The 21,258-nt window shown below is 40.2% G+C and overlaps 1 protein-coding gene across 14 annotated transcripts in view; it reads right to left on the bottom strand.

Moving 5' to 3' along the window:
• Positions 1 to 21,258, bottom strand: part of LOC122556528 (teneurin-2-like) — a 2,772,576-nt gene that overhangs the window by 2,127,126 nt on the left and 624,192 nt on the right. The window contains exon 1 of one of the 14 annotated variants that reach the window (XM_087995215.1): positions 2,455 to 2,537. The exons of the other annotated variants lie outside the window; for them this stretch is intronic. The gene's annotated coding sequence lies outside the window, so the exon portion shown is untranslated. Of the gene's footprint in view, positions 1 to 2,454; positions 2,538 to 21,258 lie in introns of those variants that run through there. 14 annotated transcript variants of the gene reach the window in all.

Raw genomic sequence — 21,258 nt, 5'->3', positions numbered from 1 at the left:
TATCATTTCATGGATTGACTTTGTATGGACTCAAGCACTTTAGCTTTATTTTGCCCTGGATTGTTGCCTTCTCCATGTTTATAATGCTGGCCCTTTGATGGGCTGTCTGCTCTATTTGACAGAGCAGTGGAACACTCCTTCATGGTTATGATCCACATTTGTTGTTGTAGCTAGGCAGACAGGCAGCTCCTATTAACTGAGCATCAAGTTCATCACCCGCCCATTTCTGGCACATATATGTAAAAATAGCATCACGTGAGTGACAAAGTTGAAGCACACAGGTGGGGCACTAGAATTGGGCTGAATGTCAGATTTCTGATCCCACTTTGAAAATATTGCCTATGGTATCCAATGCCCTTGACTTAAATCAGCTGTCAATAACTGTTTACATTTCTGGAATACACCTCCTGTGTTGAGTATGTTGCAGTGTAGAAAACAATGAGTAAACTGCAATTGTGAAAGTTGAAATGAAGAAGAGGGTGGGTCCGTATCTCACTGGATACATCATCCAAGTTGTGGTGATATGATTCCGGTCTGCTTATTAACAGAAATGGATTAAGCAGCGGGGTGTTAGTGGGGAAATATTCGAATGGCAAATATTCAGTCTCTGTGATTGTGTCTTTTTCTTGATAGTTCCTGATTTGCTGGGGAGGATGACAAAGGGGCAGATAGAGTCTCTGGGTTTGGCTGTCTTTATATTGGGATGTGGGTTGAAGGGAAACCCAGCTCCTCATCTTGGCCCACAAGCAGTGCTGCAAAGGCACCCACCTACTCCAAGTTCCTCATTCCTGCCTTTAGCTGCTGGGTGTCCTGAGGGCAGGCCAGAATCTATAAAGCACATAAAACTAGAAGCTGACTTTCCCAAACAAAGGTTTAAATTGCCAACTCGCTTTCTGAAGGTTCGAATGTTGTCCTCTTGTGCCGTCTGAAATAAGTTGGTTGTAATTGAATTGGAGTGTTGAAAAAAGGGGGCCTTGAGAATACCTTTGGTATTCACTATCCATTGTGAAGTGTGAAGCTGCTACAAGTTGAAAACATTCTCATATTGCAAACTATTCCGCCACTTTCTGACTCAAAGGTCTTCTTCATTAATCATTCAATCTGGGCATATCAAAGAGGAACCATTGTTCTCGTTGTTCTCATAGTCCTGATTCAAGTGAATGCAGCTTTCACAGTTTCTACATATTAAACTTAGTGCATAAGAACTTCTTATTTTGTACCAATGTCATTCCTGAGGCAAAGTTAAAAATCACACAACACCAGGTTATAGTCCAACAGGTTTAATTGGAAGCACACTAGCTTCCAATTAAACCTGTTGGACTATAACCTAATGTTGTGTGATTTTTAACTTTGTACACCCCAGTCCAACATCGACATCTCCAAATCATGATTCCTGAGGCAGGCAGAGCAAAAATTATTTGCAGAGTTTTTGCTTGCTGTAACCAACAATATGTCTTAACCCAACCAATCAAAAGGCTCCCAAGTAATGCAATGTTTACATTTCTCAGAGTAGTTATGCTTGTTGGCCTCTGAGTGAAATGATCAGTTTAGTAACTGTTAGTTCCCAATGACAAGTAGTTTTGTGCATGGACTTGCACCCATTTGGAACTGTATACTGTTTCAAGAGAACAAAAATAAATGAAAGCGTTAAAGCTTTCAAAGTGAATTTAATTCAGGACACTATTTTTAAGTTGCCTTGCAAGGAGCATTTTCTTTGACTTTTTTCTTCAAATAAGGAACAAAAGCCTTCTGTTTCAACTTTCTTGTGGATAAATTACTTTAGATTGAAAGCAGAAACATAGGTTAAGATGCCCTTGAGTTATCTATTTAACTTAGACAGGATGCGGTCAATTACTTTCCTTCAGTATCTCACTCAGCAGAGCTCTTCACCCAATACTCACACATGCAGCTTCCAACAGAGCTCAAGAGGAAGCTTTAACCCACCCCTGTAATGCAAGTGCATTAGAACTAATTGCAGCAAACCTCCCAGTGCCCTGGGTGAGATCAGCAAATATATTCGGGACTAAGGACCCAGGAAATTTCCTGTACTGTAACCTCAGCTGTCTACTGTGTAAATCTGTCGGTAAACAGTAAATTTCATCCATTCTATCTAACTGTCTGTTTATCCATTTCAATACATCTGTGACTCAAGCAGATGTTGGAATATTTTAAAATGAAACAACATCACCTCCTGTTCAGCTCCTCCCTGTTTTTAACTGGCATAATCACTGAAATGGCATGGCTACTTCAACACATTCCCCAGATCAAGTAATTTTAATAAAGCGTCTCGAAATGTCATGTAATATAATGTCAAACACAAATAAATCCTGTAAGATTGCCTGCTATGGCATTAAGCAAGGGGAGAGGTTGGGTTAATTTGTACATTAGCCTTCCTTGACATCTCCCATAAGACGGGTAAATGAGACAGACAGATAGAAAACGAAATCTTCCTACCTCCTTGGTATGAAGATTATTACATGGGGTTCAAATGAAAAGGATAACTGTGCAGAGGGCGCTCGGAGCTGGTTGAATCTTGATGTTCTTGCGGAGAAAATAATTTATTTACTCATCTTCTTGTCTCTTTCCTCTGCTGCTAACATAATCCCTCAATGAAAGACTGCTCAAGGGTTTGAGTCAGCAACGTCTTTTCTTCTCAGGAATTGAAACAGGCCCAGATATATACTTTTTTTTCACGGACCTGTGTACAGTAGATTTGTGGCTCATCCCTAGGGAAAACTAATTGGCTTAAAACTTCAGCCTTCAGCTACAGCCAGAAGCCTAATTATACCATATGTGATCTTTGCAGAATCAAATGATACATTGCAGGCACCTAATATATTAGTACAACAGTAATTTCATCACAAACAGCCATTGACCTCTTTCCACTCACCAATTAATTCCAAACTCCTTCATTTTGATAGTTACTTTAAAAACACATCTGCTACATTTAAATAAGGCTCTAATTACTGTCTTTTAAACAAAAGTAATGTTACAGGAATGCACTGGAAGAATGACAAGTGATATTACTGTATTGCTAGAGAATACTATTAAACACGCACACAAGATGAAGTCTTTCTAATAGCCTGTGCCTGTTCTTTTAATGTCACACTGGAGTATAGTCAAAAGAATAGCATCGAGAGGAAAGAGAAATAAATAGGCTTTCTTCTTAAAGGGAACCTACGTACGGATGTTAAATTTGTCACTCTTTTCCTGCTCAGTGGGGAGGATAGTAAATTGTCCTTCAATGTGGTATATCCATTGAAATGGAGTCATTTTATATTATGTCCTCTCGCTTAATCCTCCAACATGGAGCATTCTCAGAGTGAAACATCTCAGAAGCAAGATTGCAGGTAAAGAAAAAGGAAGGCTTCAGTTTATTCAGTATCTTTCACAATCATGTAATGTTTCAAGTAGATTTATAGCCAACTTTGAAGTATAGTTACTGTTATAATTGAAGGAAGGGCGCACCCAATTTGCACTCAGCAAGCTCCTACAACCAGCAATGTGTGAATAACAAGAAAGTCAGATATTGTGATGCTAATTGAGGGGTCATTGTTGATCAGGACACCAGCAATAACTCTCCTGCTCTTTTTTGAAATAGTGCCATGTAATCTTTTATGTCCCAGTTAAAATCTCATCCAAAACACTGAACATCTGTAATGAAACATTTCTTCGTTGCTCCTGGCATGGCAACCTGGATTTTTATACTCAAGTCCAGCAATGGGAGCATGAAATAGACACTGACTTTCCAGTGATGATTTAAATATAGGGAATACACAAAATGAAAACAGTTTTCTAGGGCTCGTAATTTTGAGATGAGGGTCCTGCTATCATTGTGTTTTAACAAAATTACAATGTACATGATGATTGATTTTTATATCTCACTGCTAGCTAGAGACTAATTAAAGCACAGCAGAAGTTGAGATGAATGTCCAATATTTGCGAAAATGCATAAAGTAGGATCTATTGAAGACATTGCCAGATCTTCGGTTCAGTGAGTAAATTGCTGATGGAATCAAATGGATCAGGAAGATTTGAACAAAGCAAACATAACTATGCTACTTTTAGTAGCTTCTCCCTTCCTGCTACAGACAGAACGCAGCCCCTTCAGAGGTCACATAGCTATAGCCAGAAACATTGTATAGGCTGCAGTATACCAATGTATTTCTCCTAACATCCCTTTTCATAAAAGAAATGCACTATCATTAGTACCTGCAGTTACCTAATATGTGTGGTATATGAAGAAACTTAATATTCATGATAAAATCTTTGGGTGGAATCTTACAGGAGCAATGTGGACATGTAGCAAAAGCAGGAAGAAAATGCGGCAACAGACATCACAATTTCAGAATAATCTTGCTCTACCTTTTATGCTTTTCACAAGTGCAGTGGTAAGATTCTCGCTAGGCAGCAGTGAGATGCCAATTGATGGCATTTTTGCTTGTTAAAAGTCTTGCTAACAATCTAACCTGCCTCATTAATGTCAAGTTTCCCATCTTACCAAATTGGCCATACAAGGCAGATATCAGGAAAATTTGACAATGAAACCAGAATGAGAAGCTGACAAACTCAGCTTATTGCTTGCCCAAATGATTTCCAGGTTGTAGGTCGAATAACAACATCTCACAGGGCACTGACGACATGCACTCCATGTCCATGACACTAGAACCCATTTGTAACCTCTGAGGACCGTCATGGCATCTCTGATCTACTTATAGAATACTTCTGTCCTTCAACACTGCTATCCAGCTGCACTCAAGATTAGAGTGGTGCTGGAAAAGCACAGCTGGGCAGGCAGCATTCGAGAAGCAGGAAAATCGATATTTCGTGTCAAAGCCCTTCATCAGGAATCTGCTGCACTGGCAACTATTATTGTAATGCTGCTGTAAGGGCAATGTACACTCAGGGGCACACACCCAGCTTATGCATTGGACCATGCTATATTTCTGCGCTCTTCACTTACTGTCATAGAGTAAGTTTGACTTTGACCTTATTCTTATACTTACAGCATCCCTGTTCTGTATTGCCTTGCCTTTTTGTGCTTTACCTCCTTAGCCAGAGATACCACGCTCGCATGACTTCTGTCTTGCTGTGCTGTTTTGCACTGTTGTAAAGCAAAGAAGCTTATCATCATTGCCTTCACTCAATGGTTGCCAGCATACTAATTCACGAAGTCACATGAAGCCTCCAATACCAGAACAGGGCCAGCTCGGAGCAGTCAGAGTCAGGATTCTCTCCTTGTAAGGAATGAGGAGTTGAATGGCAGACAGCATACTGGCACCTTGATTCTGTCTGCTGTGGTGAAGTCTCTTTTCCTCATGGAATAAGAAACAGGTACATATTACAGAAGACAAAAGTGGGTGGAAGAGGTAGTACAGCTGGTGCATGTCAAGAGATATTCCAAACTAGTAAGTTTTCACTGCAGAGGGCATGGAGGCTGAGTGGTATCGGGGGTTGGGGTGGGTAATTGCTAGTAAGGAAGATGCCCCAGGTGATATTAAGAGTGGTACTGCATATGCCTTGGTGGGGGACAGGTACAGGAGCAGGGACAGAGTCAGTGCGAGGTATCAGAGAGAAGGTGGTGGTACTTACATGAGCAGAACAGTAAAGAACATTGACGTACACTGCTGGGCATTCCTGCAGATAGCTGATGCAGCAATTTTACTTCACCTTCCATATCCAGGGGCAAATGTTAGGAACTATGTACGACAACTCAAGGACAGCACTTAGCACAATGGGCTTATAAAGATGGAGTGGGTTCAAATAAAGCCTTTGAATTCTGGGACATTCAATGAGTAGTAAGGTGATCCGGAAATAGCATGTGGGAAGATGCGAGATGCCATAGGAATGGGGTAGGAACTGAAGAGATGAATCAGAGAATCATCGAATCTTTACAATGTAGAAAGAGGCCATTTTTCCCACTCGGATCATCTAAAGAGCATCCCTACCTTATCCCGCAAACTCTACAAATCCCATGGCTAATCCACCTGGCCTACACGTCTCTGTACACCATAGGCAGTTTAGCATGGCCAAACCACCTAACCTGCACATCTTTGGACCATTGGAAGAAACCGGAGGAAACTCACGTAGACACAGGAAGAATGTGCAAACTCCACACAGTCACCAAAGGCTGGAATTGAACCCTCTGGAGCTGTAAGGTAGCAGTGCGACCCATGAGGTGTGTAAAGTAGCGTGATAAATGCTCAAAAAAACTCCACGTAATTCAGACTTGACCAAAAAATGTAAAATTCTGACCTATTTGTTAATTCTTGTTTGACAAAATGTTATCTTTCCCTATGTTAGCACTGCATATGTAATCTTAAACATTCAGATCTTCGAATGCATGTGAGTTTCTGTTAGCTGTTTATATGATGTCTGCTCGTTCCTATGGTGATGTTCCTTCTCCAGGGAATGTCATTTAGTTTGCATGAATGCACTGGATATAAACAGAACTAGTTACCCTTTCTGCATAAGGGTTACTCCAAGACTATTCTCCACGGCATCACACTGCAGCATGACTTCAGCATTGCTAATATAGATTAGATTACAGTGTGGAAACAGGCCCTTCGGCCCAACAAGTCCACACCGACCCGCCGAAGCGAAACCACCCATACCCCTACACTTACCCCTTACCTAACACTACGGGCAATTTAGCACGGCCAATTCACCTGACCCTGCACATCTTTGGACTGTGGGAGGAAACCGGAGCACCCGGAGGAAATCCATGCAGACACGGGGAGAATGTGCAAACTCCACACAGTCAGTCGCCTGAGGCGGGAATTGAACCCGGGTCTCTGGCGCTGTGAGGCAGCAGTGCTAACCACTGTGCCACCGTGCCGCCCATAAATTGAGTTGTTTGATTGTCATTAATACTTGCTTGATGTGAGTGAAAGCTGTCTATTGTTCTCTTCGTCAATATCACGGTACATCCTTTTCAGTGACCTTGCATAGAGACTGTGTTAACGAATTTGGCAAAAAGTGTGTCGACAGTCCACAAATCCAACACATCAATGCAGCACTTTCACATGTGCTAAATGCTGCATCTCGACCACAGTTCTAATCTATTAGGATGAAGTCCTTTCACTGTCAGCAAATAATATTATACTGACTTCAACCATCTCCAATTGCATCCTTTTGTTGTTCAACTTCAGCTTCATCTGACAAGTTCTCTCTAATAGTCCCACTAGATTCTGAATTTGGTCTGCAATAGCTTCCTCCATCACATCTCCGCACCCACAGACCAACAGATGATCACAAACACTTCCACTTTTGGAAGGAAATCAATTATTTCATGCTGTTTCTGCTGATCCTGTTTCAGAATAGTAGGAAAGTGGAAGAATATGAATATGTATACTTCCCTACATGTCAAATGGCACCCAGAATGTAGTCAGAAAGCTATTGTTTTCAGCTAATTTCACTTGCTGATAGCTATCCTTTGTACGGAGGCTTGAAGTGACCTTCACTGGCAAATTGTCTTCAAGGTCTAATTCTTAAACTGTTTGCAATAAAGTTGTGTGATCTCTTCAAGGCTTTATTGAGATACTTGAGATCTGTGGACAATCTCAGTTTTCCAAGGTTTTCATTGCAGTCATGTTGTTAATCCAGTCTGTAACAGTTGTCATAATCTTGAGAAAACACTTATTTTCCAGCGCTGCTACATGTAAAATGTTATAAATCTCTTCTGATACATGTAAGTTGACCAGTTCAAGCTGTGGACTTGTTTGAGCTAGTGTGAGTGGATTTTGTTTAATGTCTACTATTTGGAACTTCAGCGCCTCTCTCTTACCATTGCCTTTGGCTCTCAGCTTAGGTTATCCTCTTGGGATGAGCATCATTTCAACATCTGGCATCAACTTTCTTTGTGATCGCTTTCATTTTTGGATCCCCACCTTGAATCAATTCACACAGGCACAACAAATTCACATTCATTGATGCTGTCTTTCTGCAGTCATGTTTCTAACAGTCTGCAATGACTTATCCCCTTGAGACTGGACAATGCTAACTTGTCCCATGCTAAAAGCCAATAACAAAAGAATGCAATTGGAGACGATTAAAGCCAGTATGTTGAGGAGTAACTTGTCAGGATTCACACAGGCTGCCTTGCTTCTTGCCAGCAAAGTACACATATAAAGTCATTCTGGCCTTTGTAACTAGAGCACTGCTTCTTCCCTTGTTGAATATGCTTCCTTTTTCTTTTGTATGTTCTCCACAATTTTAACATCTCATACACTGACCTTGATCTTTCAGTTTGTCCTTCTGCAAATACTTCTTTCTGAGGCTAATGTTAAATTCATACTGCTCATAAATAGAGGGTTATTTGTAAATTATTAGAGGGTTGAAAGAAAGCCTTCAGGGTCTTCTAGCTTTATTTAATCTGGCTTCCTGCTTCTCAGTGAGATCGAGACCGTAACAAAGCTTTTGGCGTTTTTCCGCAACATCAGTGATGCTATTCTTCCTTCTTTAACTATTTCATAATCTTACAATTGAGACTGGAGAAGGTCTCATCTGTCTCAAATCACCTTTCCTTTCCAAAGGAACCGGGAAGGGAAAATTCAAAGTCATATTGACTCATTTAGCAGTTCAAAGTTGCATATAGCTGTTCAACTTAAGTGTTGATGTTTCTACATTAGCTGACTGTCTTGTAGCTCACAAAATTCATAAAATTCCAAGCGCATATTTCATGCAACGAGTTCCATGTGTTGTATTTAATGGCCTCTGCTTTCATGCCTTTAAACAGAAAGGAACTACATTGGAGCTCACATGACTGTGGGAAGACACAGTGTACAAGCGTATCTCTCCATACAGGAACTGAACCAAGTGCCACCTATTCTCACCTGAGTCAAGAGCCTATAGCTCAGCATTTACAAGAATGTCAACTGAGACAAGGCACTTTGCAAACTGCAGATCCACCAAGCTATCCTCCAGCATGACTTTCAGATCTTCAAGGGAAGAAAGAAAGAAATAGAAATAAAAGAGAACAAGAAAGTAAATAAGAAAAATCTTATGATTAAAATTAATTATTTTTTCTTGCATAGAAACAAAGTAATCAGCAGGTCTAGCAGCATCAGTGGACAGAGAAAAAAAGTTAACATTTCAAGACAAATTCTCCAGAAATTCAGCATGAATTTATGGTGTTTCCTCTGACTGCGTGCTTCTGATGGCAGAAAACTGGTTTTAATAAGAGCAAACAGGAACATTGATAAATCTTTCTGTCACTTAATTGAACTACAACCAGAGAGACTCTCATTATCACAAGATGTAATGTCCCACTCGTGGTTGTATGAATTAACTAATATGGCATTAATTAGCTACCACTATAATCTAACAAAATTTTAAAATCCTATTACCAAACCATGATTTCTTTGCCCCAATTTACTTTTTTTTTGGTTGACAACTAGTAATTTCCTCAGGAAAGTTTCACAAAGGCACATAAATGGTCACTGAGCAACTGACCTCTGGTAACTCTGCCTCATCACTGTTTTACTGACCCCCACTAAAGCACTGCCACATCACTGTTTCACTGACCTCGTGAAAGCACTCCCTCATTGATTATGAAATGATTTGATTAGATTACATTACAGTGTGGAAACAGGCCCTTCGACCCAACAGGTCCACACCGACCCGCCGAAGCGCAACCCACCCATACTCCTACATTTACCCCTTATCTAACATTACGGGCAATTTAGCATGGCCAATTCACCTGACCTGCACATCTTTGGACTGTGGGAGGAAACCGGAGCACCCGGAGGAAACCCACGCAGACACGGGGAGAACGTGCAAACTCCACACAGTCAGTCGCCTGAGGCGGGAATTGAACCCGGGTCTCTGGCGCTGTGAGGCAGCAGTGCTAACGACTGTGCCACCGTGCCGCCCTTATCACTATATGACTGAGCTGCATGACAACTCTGCAATGTTTGTAACCATGACTTGGCTCAACGTTGAACAGATCCCATAATGATGTCAACCACTGGGTGACTGACATAAAATTACTACTCTGCCCATGGGCAAATTATACCACGATAGCACTGGCCAGCTGACAAGCAGAATACTGTGGATGCTGGAAGTTTAAATCATCTTTCAATCAGACCCTTGACAGCATTCTAGACTCAACATCAAGACTGACAACTCAGATGATAAATTTTATATTAATTTTGTTTCCTTTGCTTATTTTGTTTCTTTTTCTTGATTTTGCTTGCAGTGTTTATTCTGATTTTTTTCCCCTTTCCTTGGCCTTCTGTCATTCAACCTCTATTCTCTTTCATTCTATCACATCTTCCTTTGTCCTTGTCCCATCCAGTCCTTGCTTAAATCTGATCACATCCTTAAATTTTTTTCTAGTTTTAAGATGAAAGGAACATAAACCTGAAATACTAACACTGTTTTGCTTTTTTATATTATCTTTTCTATGTGTGTGCGCGCGCGTGTGCGTGTGTGAGCACGTGTGTGTACGAGTGAAAGACAGAGAGAGATTTTACATGTATCTGGCATAGAGGATGGTAATGATGAAGTATCCAATTTACTTTTCATCTTGTCATGATAATGGTAAAATATGGACTATCAATTTTTAACATCCTTCATCTGGTTTTAATACTTACAACTTTAATAAATTAAATTTATTCTTAAAAGGAAAAACAATGACTTAAAATGACCACAGCAATTGGCTGACCAGAGAAATACTTAGGTTCATGAAACCAATGTGAGATAAAAAAAAAGATGGTCCGAGCTGAAATTTGCATTTTCAAAAGGCAGTGAAACTCAGATCATTATCAACTTTTTGATTTACACCTTTACAGAGAAGTTGCAGATACTGGAGATGAAAGGGTCATATGCAAATTATCCAGCTCAGGAATCCATGAGGCTAGACTTGAAAAGACAAGAATGAAATATATTTCAAGTAGCTGCTTTGGCAGGACAGGAGAGAGAAAGATGGATTTGTAACAGGAACTGGAGAAAACTTGCTTTTTCTGTGTTTTTTTATTCCCTCAGTTTCTAGTGAAGGACTTAACTATGTAATAAAATGAGTTGTAGAAACATTTATTCACTGAGAACTCAAAGATATCTGCAATGTTCTTTGCTGTTGAGTATACTAAAAAACAATGAAACAACTATGCTCTCAGGCTAAAACTTAAATACTTCAAGGACACAAAAATTTTAAACTGCATATTCTTTATCCTTACTTTCATACTGGGCACTGCCCATATTTAAACTTTATACCTGTGTTTGTGTATATGTTTGATATTGCGTTATTTGATGTTAGCAAATAATCAAATTGTTCCTTCTATCACCCAGGAAAACCTCATGATTGACTCCTTATTTGAGTCTGGTGAATAAGACAAGTTTTCTTTTATCAGAGTGAGGTTTAGTCGCATGCCAAAAGCATTTTTAAAAAAATTTTGTTGCAATGAGGTGATTTGTTAAAAATTCGGGAACCATTTCATCCCTCCTTATCTGATCATTGTATATCTTCCACTCTTGGTGGCTCCTGGTGCGTGTTGGAAGGGAATGCTAGTTGACAATCAATCTCTTTGACTGTGCTCTAAATATACTTCCCTTGGTCATCTAATCCTCAGAGCTGAAAATGTGTTGCTGGAAAAGCGCAGCAGGTCAGGCAGCATCCAAGGAACAGGAGAATCGACGTTTCGGGCATCAGCCCTTCTTCAGGAATGAGGAAAGTGTGTCCAGCAGGCTAAGATAAAAGGTAGGGAGGAAGGACTTGGGGGAGGGGCATTGGAAATGCGATAGGTGGAGGGAGGTCAAGGTGAGGGTGATAGGCCGGAGTGGGGTGGGGGCGGAGAGGTCAGGAAGAAGATTGCAGGTTAGGAAGGCGGTGCTGAGTTCGAGGGATTTGACTGAGACAAGGTGGGGGAGCGTTATAAAAGTAATTTATATAGATATAAAATTAAGGTGTGGGCTTGGCTCAGGAGTTCTGCAAAGGAAGAAACATATATTTATCAGGAATTACTGAAGTTTTTTTTTGCAGGAGACAGGACAGAGTAATTCTATGCAAAAAAAAATCTCTTGATCCAAATGCTAAAAGAAGCTTTGGGCACCATGGACACACTTTCCTCATTCCTGAAGAAGGCTTATGCCCGAAACGTCGATTCTCCTGTTCCTTGGATGCTGCCTGACCTGCTGCGCTTTTCCAGCAACACATTTTCAGCTCTGATCTCCAGCATTGCAGTCCTCACTTTCCCATCTAATCCTCAGGTCAGCCTAGAACATGAACATCTGGCTGACAGGCTGAGATCATAAGAGTCCTGACAGAGCATAAAGATGTCATTTGGCCCATTGAATCTGCACTGACCCTCCAAGAAGCAACCCATCCACACCCACACCCACCCCTAACCTCTTTCATCCCTATTACCCCACATGGGGTTTTTATCATGGCCAATCCACCTAAGCTGCCCATCTTTGGACTGTACACTGTGCCACACTGTTGATTAAGCATGAAATATCCGTTCTCAAATATCAGATACCAGAATATAAGATTGGAATAATTACAGAGGAAATAGTTACATGCAACTCCTATGTGTTGCTTGCATCCACAGATGTGAGAATGTCAGCCATTATATGGCTTGTTTACTGCCATATTAATGAAAATTATCAAGACTCACAGGAGATGCACTAATTTTAGAATCTGCTGCCACCAGAATAGGCAAGCTATAAATACTGAATTGCAATACCATAATGTAATACCACAGGTACAAATCACTTTCAGAAGGCAACAATCAATCAATCTATTAACCAAAGACATTCAATAACGTGAGTGATGTGTTATAAAAATAATTTATATAGATATAAAATTAAGGTGTGGGCTTGGCTCAGGAGTTCTGCAAAGGAAGAAACATATATTTATCAGGAATTACTGAAGTTTTATTTTGCAGGAGACAGGACAGAGTAATTCTATGCAAAAAAAATCTCTTGATCCAAATGCTAAAAGAAGCTTTGGGCACCATGGACAAGATGTTATAAACCCCTGCAGTAAGTCCACAGGTAGGTCAGCTATAAAATTCCTAGCATGGTCTTGCTGCTGCTTACCACTATTGAAGCAGGAAGGAGGGGTTCAGAGACAGTGGGTGCTGCTTAATGGCCTGTAGGATTTAATACGAAGGAGTATGTTGAGCATGACCAACATGATGATGTCAAATGGACTCAGATGGGAAAATAACTTTGAATCTCAAGAGAGTAAGACCTGGCATCACGGATTCATCTCATAAGAACAGCTGATAAAGTTACAGCTTGCCAAGGCATAAGAGAAACAGCTACTCATGTAACTAAGTTCATAAAGCAGAACAAGCTATCAATCACAGACCAGAAAAAAAAGGAGAATTCTGAGGAGAATCAAATAACCAGACTTGGCTCTTTTGGCACAGGTATGTTTTTGTTAATAGGCAATTAAATTTTGAACATGAAATAGGGATGAATGTCACTTTATTATCATTCCACAGTTGAACAAACACAATCTACATTCTACAATAGTGCAACTAAATGGTCCGGGTGCTATAATACTTAAGATTAAATGTATGTTACAAAGAGCACTACAACAAAAGGGTTATCAGATTATAGAGAAAATCTCTGTACTTTAACATTAAGAATTCCCAATCTTGAGCATGCATGTTTGTTTTCATCTGAAGTTGCTTCAAATGGCAGGTGGAGTCAAATTATTTAAAATAAAGGAATTACTATTCAAGGAACAGGAACTTATACAGTCATAATGCATAAAAACAGACCCTTCGGTCCAACCATTCCATGTTGAAACAGTTCCACCTATTCCTGGCCCATACTCCTCCAAACCTTTCCGATTCATGTACTTATCCAAATGTCTTTTAAACATTCTAATTGAACCCACGTCCATCACTTCCTCAGGAAGTTCATTCCACACCCGAACCACCCTCGGTGTAAAAAGTTGCCCCTCATGTCTTTTTTAAATCTCTCTCCTTGCACCTGAAAAATGTGCCTCTTTGTCCAAAAATCCCCTATCCCAAGGAAAAGGCAACTACCACTGACTCTGTCTATACACTTCATTATTTTATAAAATTACGTAAGGTGTCCTCTTAACCTCCTACATGCCAGTGAAAAAAGTCCCAGCCTTTCTTTATAAATGAAATCTTCCATACCTGGCAACATCCTTGTAAATCTCTTCTGAACCCATTCCAGTTTAATAATATCCTTCCTCTAACAGAGTGATCAGACTGGACACAGTATTCCAAAAGAGGCCTCACCAATGCCCTGTATGATCTCAATATGACCTCCTAAATCTTATATTCAAAGGACTGAGCAATGAAGGCAAGTATGCTTAACACCTTTTTAACCACCCCTGTCTAGATGTGATGCAAACCTCAAAGAATTATGTACGTGAACCCCTAGGTCCTTCTGTTTTACAACTCTACCTTGGGCACTACCGCTAATTGTACAAGCTCTACCCCAGTTACTGTACCAAAATGCAATAACTCACATTTATCCAGACTGAACTCCATCTGTCATTTTCAACTCATTGACACAGTTGATCAAGATCCCTTTGTAACCTGAGATAACCTTCTTCACTGTCTACAATGCCACCAACTTTAGTATTATCTACAAAGTTATAAACTACACCTTCTACATTCTCATCAAAGTCATTTATATAAATGACAAACAAAAGGGGACCTAGAACTGATCCCTGTGGAACACCACTGGTGACAGGACTCCAGTCTGAAAAGCAACCCTCCACCACCACCCTCTGTCTCCTGCCGATAAGCCAGTTATGTATTCAATTGGCAAGCTCACTCTGAATCCCATGTGACCTAACCTTACCAATTATTCTACCATGCAGAGCCTTATCGAAAGCTTTACTAACGTCCAAGTAAACAACATCTACTGTTATGCCCTCATCAATCCTTTTGGTAACTTCATCAAAAGCTCAATCAAGTTTATGGATTGTATAAAAGTGTTTGTGAGACATGTTTTCCTTGCACAAAACCATGCTGACAATCCTTAATCATTTTTTACCTCTCTAAATGTCCATAATTCCTATCTTTTATAATCACCTCCAACAATTTACCACAACTGAAGTCACTGGTCAAAGAACAGCCTGTCAGGAAACTCTAGCCAAACCAATGTCAGCTACTGAGCAACTGGTCAAGTGACAACTAGTAAAATATATCAAAGGATTTCCTAGACTCATAGGCCCCAACAGAAAAGAGAACCCATTGAGACGCCATGTTGGTGTAAGAGATTTACTTTATACAGTCAATAAAATGGAAACCTGTGACCATATAGCATTGGAAGAAATGCTTTCCACTCCTACCAACATTGCTAATTTTTACACTTTATGCTGTTTTCAATGTTTGTGAAGAAATGCAATTGATGAGAGAGCAAATGAGCAGTATGTCCTATTTGTACTCAGTGCTGAATCTTCAACTGATGTATTTCAGATTGCAATGCAGCTTGGGGAACAGTGATAACAGGCTAAAGGTTGATGTCAGATGCTGAAAACATGCGAGTTTAAGCATATTATTTTATTCCTGTATCTTCCCAAGAAGAATAACAAAGATAATGCCAAGCAAGAACCAATCCTTAAGTAGTATGTAAACAAATAAGCGTGTTGTTCTTTTTTTTACCCGTAATGCAATCACTCTGGGTGATTGAAAGTGTCCAACTTATTCAGCAAGTTAATTAAAGAATCTGCATACTTCAATGGATTTGTCAGCAGGTTGAAAATAAAAATCCACTGACGCAGATCAAGAATGTGGTGCATACAGTTTCATGGAGGACACCACTGAAATGGGATGATCAATGTCCAAAGATTCAGGGCACTGTCAAGAAGAATGTGCTTGATCCATAGATCCATGAAAAAAAAGGAACTGTCTGCTTCAGCTGGGTAGCCATTCTTCACAAAGGTGATGTATGAGACTAAATGTCCTCCTGATATTAAAATGAAGAAATTGCCTTTATCAACTCTAAGGACATCCTCAATGAAGGAATGTCATGAGATTAAAGGTCCTCCATTTTAAGTGGACTTACAGACCTCACACTACCAAGAACAGAATCATAGTCGACAAACTATAACCTGGAGAATTATGAATCTTCCAAATTTGAAGATGATGTGTTCTGTAAGAATGGTGAATCATCCATACTGCTCGAATTTGTGGATTCTGAGACATGGGTGGATAGGGGAAATGTCAATATAATTATTTCCAGATATCTGTGACATTTCGCACCACCTGAAATGGTGATTGCATTTGGACACAGGCACAATGACAGCTTTGAACCTCAAAGGAGGAAGATATAATATCAAAGTCTACCTTGTATTATGACTAATAATATCTATCAAATCAATGTAAATTGTAAGTTGCAATTTTGCTAAAGAATTATATCTTATTTGAGACGAGAGTCTCTTTTCTTTTGACTACCATGTGGTTTTCCTCCACCACATTTGATTAATCAGGCCTTTTTGATTCCTATCAGGAAAATACAAGTGTGGTGACAAGATACCTATCATAATGAGCTGTGATTGTGTTTCATTGTACAACAGCAGAGAAGGCTCATCAATTACTGCAAACATTGGGGGCAGGAGTGGGGGGACAGCAGGAAGGCCACCTGAAGAATTTTGTAAGGCCTTTCAGCTGCAAACCTGCCAATGGGGGACCCACTGCCTTTTTTTAGAAGAGTACTTTACTTTTCAAATCTGGAAACTGCTCCCAGTGCTGGGTTTTATAAAGATACCAAATTGACCAGCACTTCTCTGAGGTGGAGCACATGAAAGGCACGAGAATATCGGAAGAGGAGGATTTCGGGCACAAAGGAAAAGGAGACCCTGCCTGGAGCACAAGACTTACAGGCAATGTTGAATATACCAAACTAGCCAGCATCTCTCTGAGGTGGAGCTTCCAGATGGATGAGGTGCAGAGGTTCGTCTCCAGTCAATAAACATTCGATGGAGCAGAGCCGCCATGACTGGGGGTTTGTGATTCTTGTTGCGTGGCAGGGGAGGAAATCCCGTGATCCAAAAAGTCCTACACTTTGAGTAATGCAAGGATATGGTACAGAGCTATTGACTGGCTCTGTACTGTTCACAACCTTCATACAGTGTAACATGGTACATGCTTATTTGCGTCTGCATGGAATTCTTCTCAGGATATTCACTTTTGTACAGCTTAATACTGCTGCTTCAATTATACAAAGGTGATTCAGTTAACTTTGTTTCAAATTGAGAAATCTTGGCAAAGGTCCAACGACAATAGTTAAGAGCACCAGAAAGATTCAAAGTGACAGCAATATATAAATTACTGTGGTTATACAAGCAGATGAACAATAGTCACATTAGAATATAGCTTGTTGACCTATAATCTCAAGGATTCCTTGTTTAACACAAACACACAAGCACGCCATTGACAGAAAACTTTATAGAACAAAGAAATTCCTGTGCATTTTGTGACACTGGCAGACTGGCTAAATATCATACTTAACAACATCTTATTAATAACTTAGTGACTGGGACCTTGTCTCCGCACTTGGAGCCAAGCGATATAGAACATAGAACATTACAGCGCAGTACAGGCCCTTCGGACCTCGATGTTGCGCCGACCTGTGGAACCAATCTGAAGCCCATCTAACCTACACTATTCCGTTTTCATCCATATGTCTATCCAATGACCCTTTAAATGCCCTTAAAGTTGGCAAGTCTACTACTGTTGCAATATATTCAGCTCTTCTAGAAATCTTAGCTTTTCTAAATTAAAATTCTCGAAATGCACAAAATTCATGAGAATATGTCGTGTTACTTTGGAAAAACCCAATGGTCAACCAGTGGAAAAATAAGAATCAATAACCTCGTACACAAATAATGATTGAGGAGGCAGTGTTAGAACAAATGATTGCCAGAGACTTTAAAGGATACTCGAATCCAATCAAATTCATCAACTATTTAATTATATCTATAGCAAGCAGTTTCTTTCAAACATCTTTTCCTCACAAGAGTGCTCTGTTGATCTACAAAGCATTTTCTTTTGTCTTTTCCTTCTCGTTAGTAGGAAATTGGCATAAATTGTCTTGTCACAGAAATGTATCTAATGCTAAGTATGTAGGTTTGCTCACTGAGCTAGAAGGTTTTTTTCAGATGTTTTGTCACCACGATGAGGTAACATCATCAGTGAAAGTCTCCGGTGAAGCGCTGGTGGTATGTCCCACCTCTCTGTTGAAAGGTCTTGGTTTCTTAAGGTGGATGATGTAATTTTTGTTTTTTGTCAAGGAAAGGTAGATGGGATCTAAGTCGATGTGTTTATTGATGGAGTTCTGGTTAGAATGCCATGCCTCTAAGAATTCTCGTGCGCGTCTTTGTTTGCCCGCCCTAGGATGTGTGTGTTGTCCCAGTCAAAATGGTGTTCTTCCTTGTCTGTATGTATGGATACTAGTGATGCTGGGTCATGTCTTTTGTATCTAATTGCATCTAATGCATTGAATGTTGACAGTGTATGGAACGCGGACAACAAGCTCAGATTTTCCTTTTCAGGAATGAAGCACATATCATCTGCTGACTGTAGAGAAGGTGAGGACTGCGGATGCTGGAGATCAGAGTTGAGAGTATGGTGCTGGAAAAGTGCAGCAGGTGAGGCAGCATCCGAGGAGCGGGAGAATTGACATTTCCGGCATAAGCCCTTCATCAGGAATTCCTGACCTGCTGTGCTTTTCCAGCATCACACTCTCGACATCTGCTGAATGTAGCTTGATGAATGCAGTTACTAATGCAGCTGCAGTTACTAATGAATGCAGTTGCAGTCCATAAAAAGGACAAAACAAAGACAAGATTAACAAAAATTTAAACTCATATTTCAGTGGAAAACTTGAATCCAGCGGCTCAGATTTACCCACAGTGGGGCCACTCCATCATGGTGTTTTACCTTTCACACGGTGGGCTATAGTTCACAGTTACACAGCTCCCAGAGTCAGCTGGCCATTTAAATGATCAGCTGCCTCCACTCAAATTGGTTTGACATTTCAAATCTGGAACACGGAATATAGATATAAGAACAGGACAGTTATCTATGCACATTTTGTTTTGGACAGCCAGGGTATTCCTTTGGAGAGCTGAAATACCACTGTGTGTTTGGTCACAGAATGCCATGAAGGTGGGAATCAGTGATTCTGGAGGGGTTCTGGTGCCCTTTGTGTTTGATAACAATGGAGAGCATAGTGAGCAGTCATTGCATAAATCCTTTGGAACAGTTCAACTTGTCAAGACCTGTCAAGAAGCGTCAACCTGTCATGAAGTGTCAACCTGTCAAAATGGTGCCAAGAACTGTCCAGAAGTGTCAATGTGTTAAGAGCTGTCAATGTGTCAAGAGCTGGCAAGAAGTGTTAAGAAGAAGTAAGGAATGTCAAGACCTTGGAAGCTGTGTCAAAGCAGTCAGGACCTGTCAGAATGTGAATTTGAGTGTTCTTGCGAAATAGAGCATAGTCTGCAACAAAGAATGTTAAGTAAAAGACATTTTTTCTCCAATGTGCTTGGGCATTTGTGGATATGAGGTAAGTTAATATGGTCTGATGAAGGGGGAAAGGTGATGACTGGAAGTAGGCACGAAGTGGGCATGGGGGTATGAAAGACCATGGGGACGAGTTGAGGGGTATAGAATAACATGGATGGGGCACAGTAAATGGTGAGGGGCATGAGGGAGAGGTGAGGGCTGAAGGAGTATTTTATCCTTACTATTTTCATTTTTGGATTCAGTGCTCGATTTCCAAGTTCACTTCTCAATCTAACCTGTCCCTCCAAAAATGGGGAATGTGGACATCCAGTTTTTGAAAGTTGTACTTACAAAGTTGACAGACTTCCCATCCCTGTGCATGTCATCCTAAAGAAGAAATGGAAGCCAGAACTTACTCAAATCTGGATAGAGAATAGTGACCACATTCATCAAAATCAACTCGTCGATGATGTGTGATTCATTCCAAAAATATGAAAGCTTGGAGCCGACATTCCATACACTGTCGATATTCAACTCATTAGATGCGTTTGTGTGACAAGAAATTTTATGCCAATTTCCTACGACAGAGAATGAAAAGACAATACAAAAAAATCACTATGGAAGGACAATGAATGTATTTTAGTGAGGAAGGTAAATTGAACTTAGTTATTATTTATCTGACAACAGTCTACAACATCTATCAGCAGCCTGAAAGCACAAAGGTAAGTCTACTAATTTCAGAGCAGTTGTCTGATATTGTGGAACACAGCTGAAAAGAAGGAAAATGTTGTCAGGGCTGTTGACATGAAGCTTTATAATAATCCCGCTTTGAAAATATGCATCGTTTTATCATCATCATGTTGCATACAGCAAATACTGTATCTTGGCCAGAGACAGTAAATATTACAAAAACCTGGGAATGTCCTACTGAGATTAGAAGGTGCTGCACAAATTAAAATATCAATTGATCTATTTACGGGATGGTGAGGACCAGATTGCTGTCGTATTCAATTTCAGGATCTCCAATATCCATGAAAGAAGGGACATAGGTGGGTGTCCAAAACCCCCAAGTTGTCAGATGTGTGCAGGAAAGTAGTTACGAGTCTGCCCAAATCTTCCAATGAGGGTGGGGGATGGCAGATGTTAGATGGTGGCCAGTTGCTATATGAATCAGGCCAGCCAAAGGCAAATGTGAACTATAGCAGGTTCACCATGTAAGTGTGACAAAGCTGCTCTTTTAGCAAGGTTATGCTGTCCTTAGCTCTTTTCTTCATAAAGGTTGTAAAAGACACAGACTCTGAAAAGTCTGGCATTGAAGGGTTTGAAGGCCAAATTGATAACAACCAACAGATACTGCCTCAGACAGAAGGCTTTCAACATTTAAAAAAGAACACTTGTCCAGTGAAAGGAGAGTGGCTATTTCTCCCACTCGGCTTTACAATGGTTTGGATTGTTTTTTAGCAGTAGTGTGGAAAAAGCTGCTGGACCCAAAGAAGCAGGTCCAGCTTGGTACTCTCTCTCTGAATTGTATCCTGTAAGAACCTGTGTTTAATTTTACCTTTTGCGCCAAGGGGTGTTTGTGGGGATTGTTGCAAGTGTGGGGAACAGTATCATTCAGTTGGGATAATTTGTTGGGTTTTCAGATAGGTTATGTTATTCGGTATTCTGTTCTCTTTTGTTTGTGTTTCACTTAGAAATTTTATAAATAAATTCTGTTTTGTTTAAAACTAAGTGACTTGACCAGCGTCATCTCTCCTGGAATGTTGACACTATACAGCTGCTTAAAACAACGAGCAAAGTTAGGGACTGGGCTACC

This window comes from Chiloscyllium plagiosum, unplaced genomic scaffold (genome assembly GCF_037043375.1).
Source record: "Chiloscyllium plagiosum isolate Xiang-an unplaced genomic scaffold, Cpla_swu_hap1 HiC_scaffold_16, whole genome shotgun sequence".
NCBI lineage: Eukaryota > Metazoa > Chordata > Chondrichthyes > Orectolobiformes > Hemiscylliidae > Chiloscyllium > Chiloscyllium plagiosum.
Note: the sequence above shows the minus strand (reverse complement) of the source record. Positions and strands in the feature narration are given on the sequence as shown.